This window comes from Petaurus breviceps, unplaced genomic scaffold (assembly GCF_028583685.1).
Source record: "Petaurus breviceps papuanus isolate PSGF00001 unplaced genomic scaffold, PetGlider_PUasm1.0 37, whole genome shotgun sequence".
Taxonomy (NCBI): domain Eukaryota; kingdom Metazoa; phylum Chordata; class Mammalia; order Diprotodontia; family Petauridae; genus Petaurus; species Petaurus breviceps.
Genome location: NW_027186296.1, coordinates 7984306 through 7995131, shown reverse-complemented (window position 1 = coordinate 7995131; position 10826 = coordinate 7984306).

Sequence of the window (10826 nt, the reverse complement as noted above, 5' to 3'; positions counted from 1 at the left end):
ACAAGTAAGTGAATGAGGCCAGATTTGAACTCATGTCTTTCTGACTCTATGTTCAGTACTCTAGTGAGCCTGCAGCTGCCTCTGCTACACAAATAGCTGCCTCTGATACAAAATAGTCAGATAGTTAACAAGCATCCATTAAGCATCTACTATATACTAGGCACTGTGCTAAGCACTGAGAATACAAAGAAAGCAAAATATAGACCCTTATCTCAAGAAACTCATCGTCAAATGGGAGTGACAACAGGCAAGCAATTATGTACAAACAAGATATATACGAGAAAAATCGTAGATTATCAACAGAGAGTGGGCACTAGAATTAAGGGAGATCATGGAAGAAATTTTGTAGAAAGTAGGATTTTAGCTAGGAAGTCAGGAAGCAGAGATGAGAAGGGAGAGAATCCCAGAAATAGGAGAGCCAGTGAAAATGCAGAGAATCAGAGAAGTATCTTGTTCAAGGAACAGCAAGGAGGTCAGTGTTACTGAATTAAAGAGAATGTGGGGGTGAGAAAACACTGGAAAGGAAGGAAGGGGGTGTCAGATTATGAAGAATTTTGAATGCCAGATAGATTTCGTATTTGGTCCTAGAGAGGTTAAGAAGACACTAGAGTTTATTGGGTGGGGGAGGGGGAGGTGAAATAAGTCCTGCTCTTTAGAAAAATCAATTCCTACTTGAACTAAGTAGTACAATTCTCTAATGAAAAGAGCTTACATTCAAATGGGTAAGGTGAATGCATGTTAAAACTCTCTGGAAATGGGCTCATTTTTTTCAGTAAAATATGAGACCCAGTTCTCAGCTGAGTGGGTGGTTAGAGAGGAAGCCATGAGAGGCTTGAGGAGGGATGAAAAAGTTTGGAAGAGCTGCTGTGTGAGTGTGATAGTTAATCAATAGATTCATGCAGATTGCAGTCTATTCATTACTTACTCATTCTGTGCTATTTTTGTCCACAGTCTCTGATAGATCCTCTATAGATGATCTATCTACTCAATGTCTGAGAGATCTTCCTCAGTCTTTTTACATTTCCCATTCCTCCTATCATTAGGGCACTACAATCCTTCCAGTGACCCAGTTTTTCAACTAAGGAGTCATCCTTGACTCTTCCACCTTTCTCATACCTCACATCCAAACAATTGCCAAGTCTTGTCCATTCTACTTCCACAACAACTTCACATTTGTTCCCTTCTCTCCAGTAATAGGGCTAGTACCCAAGTTCAGGTCTTTATCACCTCTTGTCTAAATGAATACAATTATTGGCCTCCTGTCAATCTCTCCCTTCAAACCATCTTCCACACAAGAAACTTGACATTCCTTCCTATTCTCTTTCCTTTCTTCTTTCCTCTTTCCCTCCTTCCTTTCCTTTCTTCCTTTTTTCTCATATTCTAAATATGTGGAATTTTCCCTAAGAAATAAGTCTTACTATTGGCAATCCCCTGATCAAGATGTTTCAGTGGTTCCCTAATGCCCCTAAGAAAAGGATCAAACTCCTCAGTCTGGCAGTTAAAGCCCTTCACAATTACCCTTTTAAGCTTATTATGCTCTATTCTTCTTCATGCCCTATTCCTTTTAGCCATATTGGCCTCCTTGTGCCTCAGATTAACATTTCATCTCCTTCTTTCATGGCTTTGCCTAGGCTGTATTCCATTCTAGGAATGCACTCCCTTCTCACTTCCATGTCTTAGAATGCTTAGCTTCCTTCACCATTCAGTTGATTTGCCACATCCTTTGGAAAGCTTTTCTCAGTTTTCTAGTTGTTAGTGCTCTTTTGCTCCTCAAATGACCAAGTATGTATTTATCTGTATACATTTTATATCATCCCAATAAAATGTAAAATCCCTAAAGGCAGGCACTGTTGAGTGTGTATGTGTGTGCACACACAAACACATTCGTATGTATGTTTTGTTTTTTTAGCCCTGGTATTTTGTCCATACTAGGTCCTTAATAAACCCTTTTCAATTGGGCTGGGTCTTATGTGCACCAGTATAATGCTTAAACTGTCCATGTTACCTTTGCCTCAATTAAAGCTCTCCCAAATCGAAATGGGCTGCCCCAGAGCTGGTAGTCATTTAATAAATATTTTCAGAATTGAAATTGAATTGAATTGAAAGTGAATGGAAATGATGCTCACTCCAAACAAAGGCTGGGTGAGATCTTATGGGGATGGTGCTTAGAGGTTCCACCTGAGATCTCTTTTAACTCTGAGATTCTATGATTCTATATACTTCCCTGTCATTCACATTTCTCTCAAACCCTTTGTCAAATTTACCTTTTTCCATCTTACTCTTGCTCCCTTTCACTGAGATTCATAAAATCTTAAATCTTTTTAATGTGATCTAAATTAGGATCCCCCAATGTATATAAGCAATAGTACAAGACTACCCTTCAGACTTTGTGCAGTTGGTGAAAAATAAAGGTTTATATTTCAGACTCTGCTTGCCTCTATTTCTTTTGTACTTAAATTCCTATCTGTAAGAAGTCTAGCTGTCCCTCAGCCTAAACCAAATCAGACAGAACACCTGCTTTTTATTTTCACCTACTTCCTTTCTTTTCTTATTTTCTTCCTTCCCTCCTTTCTTTTCTTCTTTATCTCCTCCCTACTTTGTCTTCTAGATTAAAAAAAACTTTCAAATTAATTAATTTCAATTAACCAACAATTTAAATGTCTACTACATGCTATTTGCTCTTAAATTCTTTTTTAAATATTTCTAGCCACGGAGGAGTGAGATATATAGCCTAAGAGAATATCAAGGGATCTCCATGGAATAGATACAGTAATACAAAACTCCCTTATACTTATTAAAACCGATAATCTTTCTAAATGTCTCCTTTCCCCCTCTAAACCCTCCCCTGCAACAGGAAAGATGATTCAAACTTTGGCAAGACTCCATGCCTTGATGCTGCTGTTGCTGCTCCAGGGGCTGATGAGGAACTCTTCCTCTTTGGAGGAGGTGCCTGAGCTGGAATTTGAAGAAATAGAGCCAATGCCTGAAACATTGAATTACCTAGAACAAAGATTCAAAGTCTATTTTGATGACTACCCCATCACAGACATCAAGGCTGAAGATTATTGTAACCAAATGGTGAAACGTAAACATATTATGAATCCTATAAACATATGCAAACCACACCATTACTTCTTTCACCATCCATGGCATGCACTTGAAAGCATCTGTGAGCATGAGAAATATCCATGCTCAAAGCAAGAAGGCAGCTGTCATCTGGTCAAAAAAATTCAGATTACACATTGCGAGTTAACTGCAGGAGTAACTTATCCTAACTGCATCTACTCAACTAAGAAGAAAAACAAACCACTGATAATCCGCTGTGTTGAAGCAATGGGTTCAAATATCCTGGTACCTGTAGAGGTGGATAAAATTATTGAATAAACCAAGGTGCAGAATAGGTCAAGCAGACATGCACTCAAGCTGAGTCCCATGTCTACATGTCCCATCCCAGTGAAATCTCTTCAGATATGAAGGGCAAAAAGATATAATTGTAGATGTCAGTCTTCTCTATAGTGTTCCTTGATGATGGAAACTAAACCTAGTGAATTCTAATCCATCAGCTCCATTCACTTCCAGTCCCCAATGGACTAAGTTTATAGCAACTCTAGAAGATAATGAGGATGGCAGCAAAAATAGCTCCAGGTGAAGAGACTGTGCTTGAAATATGCTGTTGCCTAACTATGGAATGGTCAGTGTGACAAACTGAAATTCTCCTTATCTAGTTTAAAACCCTGGTTCTCACCTGGTATTATAAATTTCAACTGCAGAATCCTCACCTTCTCCTGACTCTGCTGGGCTTGATTATATTCCTTCAGAAATTTTAAGCAACTAGCCCTTTCGGGTCCCAAATCTGTAACCCTAGCCATGAACTTTCTTACTTGAACCAGGATTCTACTCTGCCCCTAACACCAGTGCCTTTATTAAGATGTCCTTGAGGGGCAGCTAGGTGGCACAGTGAATAGAGCACCGGCCCTAGAGTCAGGAGGACCTGAGTTCAAATTCTTAGACACTTAACACAACTAGCCGTGTGACTTTGGGCAATTCACTTAACCCCAATTGCCCCTCCCCCCTCCCCAAAAAAGCCAAGATGTCCTAGAATTAAACTCTTCCCACTTTATTTCAAAAGCAGAAAGTTTTGATTAGCACAATGGAAACCAAGCTGCTTAACCACTGACCAAAGTCAGCTTCATCAAAGTTTCACTTCTATCTTCTCACTGGCATCAAGGAGTTGGGTCAAAGGATAGGGCTGAGGGAAAAATTCAGGGGCTTCCCAGACCTGATTTTATGGTAATGAAAGACAACAGCAAGTGGAAGGGGAAATAGCTTCCAGAATTCGACTCAGAGTGCTTTGCTGAACTGAATGATTTTAAATAAAAAAGTGCATTTCCTTAATCTCGTGTGTGTGTGTGTGTGTGTGTGTGTGTTTTACTGAATTGTTGAGTTTGAGTGTGTGGGTTAAATTCTTTTTCTGCTTGTTTCTCTTCCTGAGATAAAATAAGATAACCACTTGAACAAGACCCTCTCTCAGAAACAAGGGCTGGGTTTCTGCCACTGCTTTCCTGGCTTAATTTTTTAAATATCACCTTCTCAAAGAAGAGAATTTGCTTCCAAAAACCACTCTTCTAGGTTCATGGCCTTTATTTCATTTTTCCTCTTCTCCATCATAAACTTTTCTTTGTCCTGTCTACTGTAGTTCAGCCCACACAGCTAATTCAGATGAACAATTAATCTTTAAAAGAGTGTCAGGAAACAGGGACAAAAAGCTCAGATAAATTACAGAGAGGACCTCACATTATTCTTCTTGGTGCAGGTTGAAAGCATAAAATATTTTGTTGCAATTGCTCCCCAGTAAGTCCTCCTTTCAAGTCTGAAAGGTCTTCCTTTCATTTTAATGTCTTTCTTATTTTTATGGGATTATAACTTCCCTGATAGCAGAAACGGTCAGATTTCATTTTTTTCATCTCTGGTACCAAGCATAGTACTATGTACATAGTACATAGTAAACACCACAAATACATTATCTTGCAGCAACCTCATACATTAAGTGGCTACTGTGGTTATACTCATTTACAGGTGAGGAAACTGAGGCCAACAGAGGTTAAATGATTTACCCATGGTCACATAACTCAGGTGTTCCTGACTCTAAGTTTAGTCTCTGTTTTGTGACTTTTCCTGCTTTCATTCTCAGACTCTACCTCTCTCTCTCTCCCTTGCTATCTCCAACCCAAGGTTTATTTACATAAACATTTTTTTTATTTTGCCCGTCCCAAGTCTATGCCACTACTTCTTCAACCTGTCCTCCATCCCTCTGGCCTCCCTACAACTATGCATATTGTAAACTAGTTTGAGAAGTCCAGCCAGATTTCTGTCACAGACAACTGGGGAGAACAAACAGAAGGGGAAGAGGACAACTTAGGAAAAAAGAAATTTTTCTAAGCAAACCTGATTTTTTAGAAAAACAAAGGCAGAAAAAGTAGAAAATATTATATATTTTGTTCTTATTTTCAGCAAGGACTTAGGAGTTTTGCAAACTATTGATGCCTATCCCACTCCATGTTCTGTCCTCCCTCTGAGTTAAGGCATCTCAGCTGATGAAACACTGATCAACAGGACCTCATTCATTTGGTCCAGCACCCAGCCCAGAGAGGCAAACGAAGAGCCTGCGGATTAGGCCTTCAGTTAGCACATCCCCTACATTGAGGGAAAAATAGGAGTTTCCCTCCCCCAGAAGGGGGAGTGGAGGTGGGTCTAGGGGGATCTAAAGTTAATCCTTAATGGGTTAAAAAGGTCCACTAACATAGAAAGTGGACTGCTGAGTGTGAGGATCACCCACTGGTCCCAGGCAGAAAGTAAAATCTCCCTCCCTCAGCAAAGTATGTAATATTGGGGGAAAGACCTGGGAGCAAAGAACAAAAGCAAAGGAGGGAAAGGGGTTCAGTTTAACAGGCAGTTTAGGGAGAGATACAAACACAGTCATATTAGCACTGAAGCTGAGGAAGGAAAAATGGGTCTGAGAAAGGAAACACTCTAGAAGTAGGCTAGGAAAGAGGGAGAAGAGTTCCCTAGGATATGAGTGTTTTGTTTTTGGATTTTTGGTTTTGTTTTTGAAAGAAAAAGAAGAGGAAATTCATACAAAGACGACTTCCTGTTTAAACCTGGTTAGACTTAGAAATCAGTATGGCCAGTGTTAAATGTGTCTTTCTGTGGGTGGGAGCATATTTGACAAAACTTCTGGGAAAACTGGAAAGTGGTCTATCAGAAATTAGGTGTAGACCAACTTCTTACAATAGATACTGGAATATGCTCCAAATGGATATATGACGCAGATCAAGAGGACCATAATATAAGCAAACTAGAGGAGAAGATAGGGGAGAGTTCTTGGATCAGGGAGAGTTCTTGATTAAGTAAAGGATTAGAGATCTTCTTAAAAGATAATACTGACAATTTTTAATTACATAAAGTTGACAAGCTTTTGCACCAATAAAATCACCAAAATTAGAAAGGAAAGTGTTAACTGGGAAAATCTCTGCCACAAATTTCTCTGATCCAGGACCAATATCCAAGATATTTTGTACAATTTTTGTACAAAATTTTGTACAAATTCTATCAGGGATTTTTAAAACAACTGCATGTTCATGTAGCCTACATAGAGTGATATCTCATCAGCTTGCTACCTTACTCATTGACATATTCATCCTCATCCTGATTTCTAAGGTAACTTGATTCAATTCAATTCAACAAACAATTATTAAGTGCACTGGGTACTGTACTAATTTCTGGGAATACAAAAAGAAACAAAGTGCCTACCTCAAGGAGCTTACAATCTAATTCATAGGGTATGTTTTGATGTTTCAAATGTATGTTTGATGTTACCAAAACTGAAACTTCTTTCTCATTATTAATCAATTACTCTAAGTCTCTATGTCAGTCTAGTAAGAATTTTTATTTAATAAAATGGAGAAATATATATTCCCATAAATAGCTGTTCTTTTCTCTAAATATGCATAAAAATTTCTAATCTCTTAAACTTAAACAAACATCAAAGTTATGAACTGTACAATTTATTAATAAGGTAACAAATAATAGCACAAAAACTGAAATTATAATGACAATAATATAATTGTTCCAATGATCACCATCAATTACCTGCTAAGCATCATATAAGCTAGCATATGTAAAAACCTTTGGCAAAACTTAACATATTAAGTAAAGTTAGCTGTTATTATTATTTATCATTATTATTATTAGGGCAGCTAGGTGGCATAGATAAAGGCCTGGAGTCAGGAAAAATTCCTCTTCATGAGTTTGAATCCAGCCTCAAACACTTACTAGTTGTGTGACTCTGGCTAAGTCACTTAACCCTGTTTGCCTTAGTTCAATGAGGTGGAGAAGGAAATGACAAACCACTACAATATCTTTGACAAGAAAACCCCAAATGGGGTCACTAGGAGTTGGACATGACTGAAAAATAATCCAAATGTTTATTATTATTATTTTATTCTTGAATTTGCTTCACTTCTGAAAACTAGTTCCACTTCAGCTTTTCTGATTAGCAGCCAAAATCTCTCAATAATTATCATTTTATTTATTCACTGGATTTATGTTAGTCCTTATAGTTTTTTCTCTACTCTCATACAACCAGAACAAGAAAAAGAAAAGAAACCCTTCTCAGATAATATTGACAACTATATGAAAAACGCTCTAATTCATTAACAATTAAAAAAAAGTAAGTTCATGGACCTCAAGTAAAGAATTCTTGTTCTAGAGTTAGTTTACCCAATCCTATTACAGGCTTCAGACCATCCTCACAGAATCACAGAATTTAAGAGTTGGAAGCAAATTTAGCTGCCATCTAGCATAACCCATATATGAAAGGAATCCCTACTATAACATCCCCAACAAGTAGTCACCCCCAACTCCTATTTCCTCGATTAAAACAATTTTTGACTAAAAAAAATCCTGCTCTCTATCCCATCTTTTATTGAGAAAGAAAGAGGGTAGAGTAAAGATGGTGGAGTAGAAGCAGGATCTCTGATTGGCTCCAACTTTCACCTTCCCCAATCAATGTAAAAAGGGGAATCTGGACAAACTTTGGAGCTGCAGAACCCACAAAATGACACAGAGAAGCTAACCTCCCAATGAGGACAGCCCAGCAGGCCAGCAGTAATCCAGCCCAGTGCTCTGGGAGCTGAGCCCAGCCCCACACCAAGGCTTTAGCTCCAGGATGGGTCTGACCAGCCGCCAGCAGGAGGGACTCCAGATTAGCAGCTGTGGCTGTTTCCAGAATTATGAACACATAGATGCATTGGACAAAGTGAGAGGTCAGTGCAGTCTGGACTTTGGGACCCAGTAAGTGGGAGTGCATTGGTTTTTGCCCCTGGGCGAGAAGCAGCTGAGACCCCTGGCACAGCCAGCCAGTGCCACGTGGCAACCTTAGCTCCTGGTCTGCAGAGTGTAGGGGGACCAAGTGACCAGTCTTAGGGGTATTCTTGCTTTAGCCTTCTTGGGTCTGGATTGCAGTCTAGGGTGGAGGTCCTGGGGTGTGTGTCCAGCTTGCCAGGGCATGTGGAGGCCTCAGAGAGGGCACCCATCTAATACCTCAAGCAGCTGAGAAAACTCCAGCATTTGGGGTGAAATCTCCCCTGTCTGGTGGCAGAGTCCTACTGTGGCAAAAAGCCCAGGGGTCAAGTGATTGACGGGTGACATGACCAGGCAAAGGAAACAAAGCAGACAGAAGATTCCAACATTACACTCCTATTTTGGGGACAAAAAGGAGCAAAGCATGGAACAGGAGGAAGACCGTGAAGTCAGAACTCCTGCACCAAAAGCTTCAAAGGAAAATGCCAGCTGGTTACAGGCCATAGAGGACCTTAAGAAGCAGATAAGAGAAGTGGAGGAAAAATTGGGAAGAGAAATGAGAGCAATGCAAGAAAATTATGAAATGAGAGTCAACAGCCTGACTGAGGAAAATTATACCTTAAAAAATAGACTAACTCAATTGGCAAAAGAGGATCAAAAAGGCAATGAAGAGAACAATGCCTTAAAAAGCTGAATTTTCCAGATGGAAAAAGAATCTCAAAAACTCCCTGAAGAGATCATTGCTTCAGAATTAAATTGGAGCAAATGGAAGCTAATAACTTTATGACAAATCAAGATGCTGTTAAACAGATCCAAAACAAATGAAAGAATAGAAGGCAACGTGAAACATCTCATGGAAAAAACCACTGACCTGGAAAATAGATCCACGAGAGATAATTTAAAAATTCTTGGACTACCTGAAAGCCATGATCAAAGTAACAACCTAGAAATCATCCTCCAGGAAATTCTCAAAGAAAACTTCCCTGATGTTTTAGAACTAGAGGACAAAATAGAAATTGAAAGTATCCACAGATTACCTCCTGAAAAAGATCCCCAAAAGAAAACTCCTAGGAATATCATAGCTATGTTCCAGAACTCCCAGATTAAGAAGAGAATATTACAAGCAGCCAGGAAGAAACAATTTGAATATTGTGGAAACACAATCAGGATAACCCAGGATCTGGCAGCTTCTACACTGAGGGATCGAAGGGCTTAGAATATGATATTCCAGAGGGCAAAGGAACTGGGATTAAAACCAAGAATCACCTACTCAGCAAAACTGAGTACCATGTTTCAGGGGAAAATATGGTCATTCAGTGGAATAGAGGACTTTCAAGCATTCTTGCTGAAAAAAAAAACAGAGTTGAATAGAAAATTTGACATTCAGATACAAGAAGCAAGAGAAGCATGAAAAGGTAAACAGGAAAAAGGAATCATAAGGAACTTATCAAAGTTGAACTATTAACATTCCTACATGGAAAAACAATTATTGTAACTGATGAAACTTTTGTCAGTATGAAAATAGTTGAAGGGAATAGAAATATATATATATATATATATATATATATATATATATGTCTGTATATGAGGGTATATGGACATATGAATACATATGTATATGTGTGTATATATGTTTACAGATATACATAGATAGAGGGCACAGGACCAATTTAATAGGAAGGGATGATACTTAAAAGGTGAAATTAAGAGGTGAGAGAGGAATATAGTGAGAGGAGATGGGGAGAGACAGAATGGGGTAAACTATCTCATATAGAAGAGGCAAGGGAAAATGGTTACAATGGAGGGGAAGAATAGGAAGGCAAAAGGAAATGGGTCAACCTTATTCTCATTGAATTTGGCTTGGGGAGGGAATGACATACACACTAAATAGGGTATTTCACCCTACAGGAGAGTAGGGGAGAAGGGGATGAGAGGGGGGATGATGGAAGGCAGGGCAGGCTGGGAGGGAGGGAAGTTGGAAGCACCCACTTTTGAAAAGGGACAGGATCAAAGTAGAGAACAGAACAAGTGGGAGGTGGGATAGGAGGGAGGGAAATATAGTCAGTCTTTTACAATATATCTACTGTGTTGTCATTTTGCATTAGCTACACATGTACAACCTATACTGAACTGCTTATCTTCCCAGTAAGGGTGGGTGACAAGGGAGGAAGGGAATGAATCTGGAATTCAAAGTTTAAAAATCAAATGTTTAAATATATATACACACTATTATTAATACTATTTTACATATTATTGGGAAATAAGATATACAGGCACTGGGGCATAGAGATCCACCATGCCCTACTGGAAAAGTCAAAGGGGGTATGGGAGAAGATATGGGAGAGAGCAGATTGGAGGAGGGGATATCCTGTGGGACTGCTATTTGGGGGCGGTGGGTAGGGGAAAAACGGGGAGAAAATTTGTAACTCAAAATCTGGTGGAAATGAATGATGTAAATCAGAAGT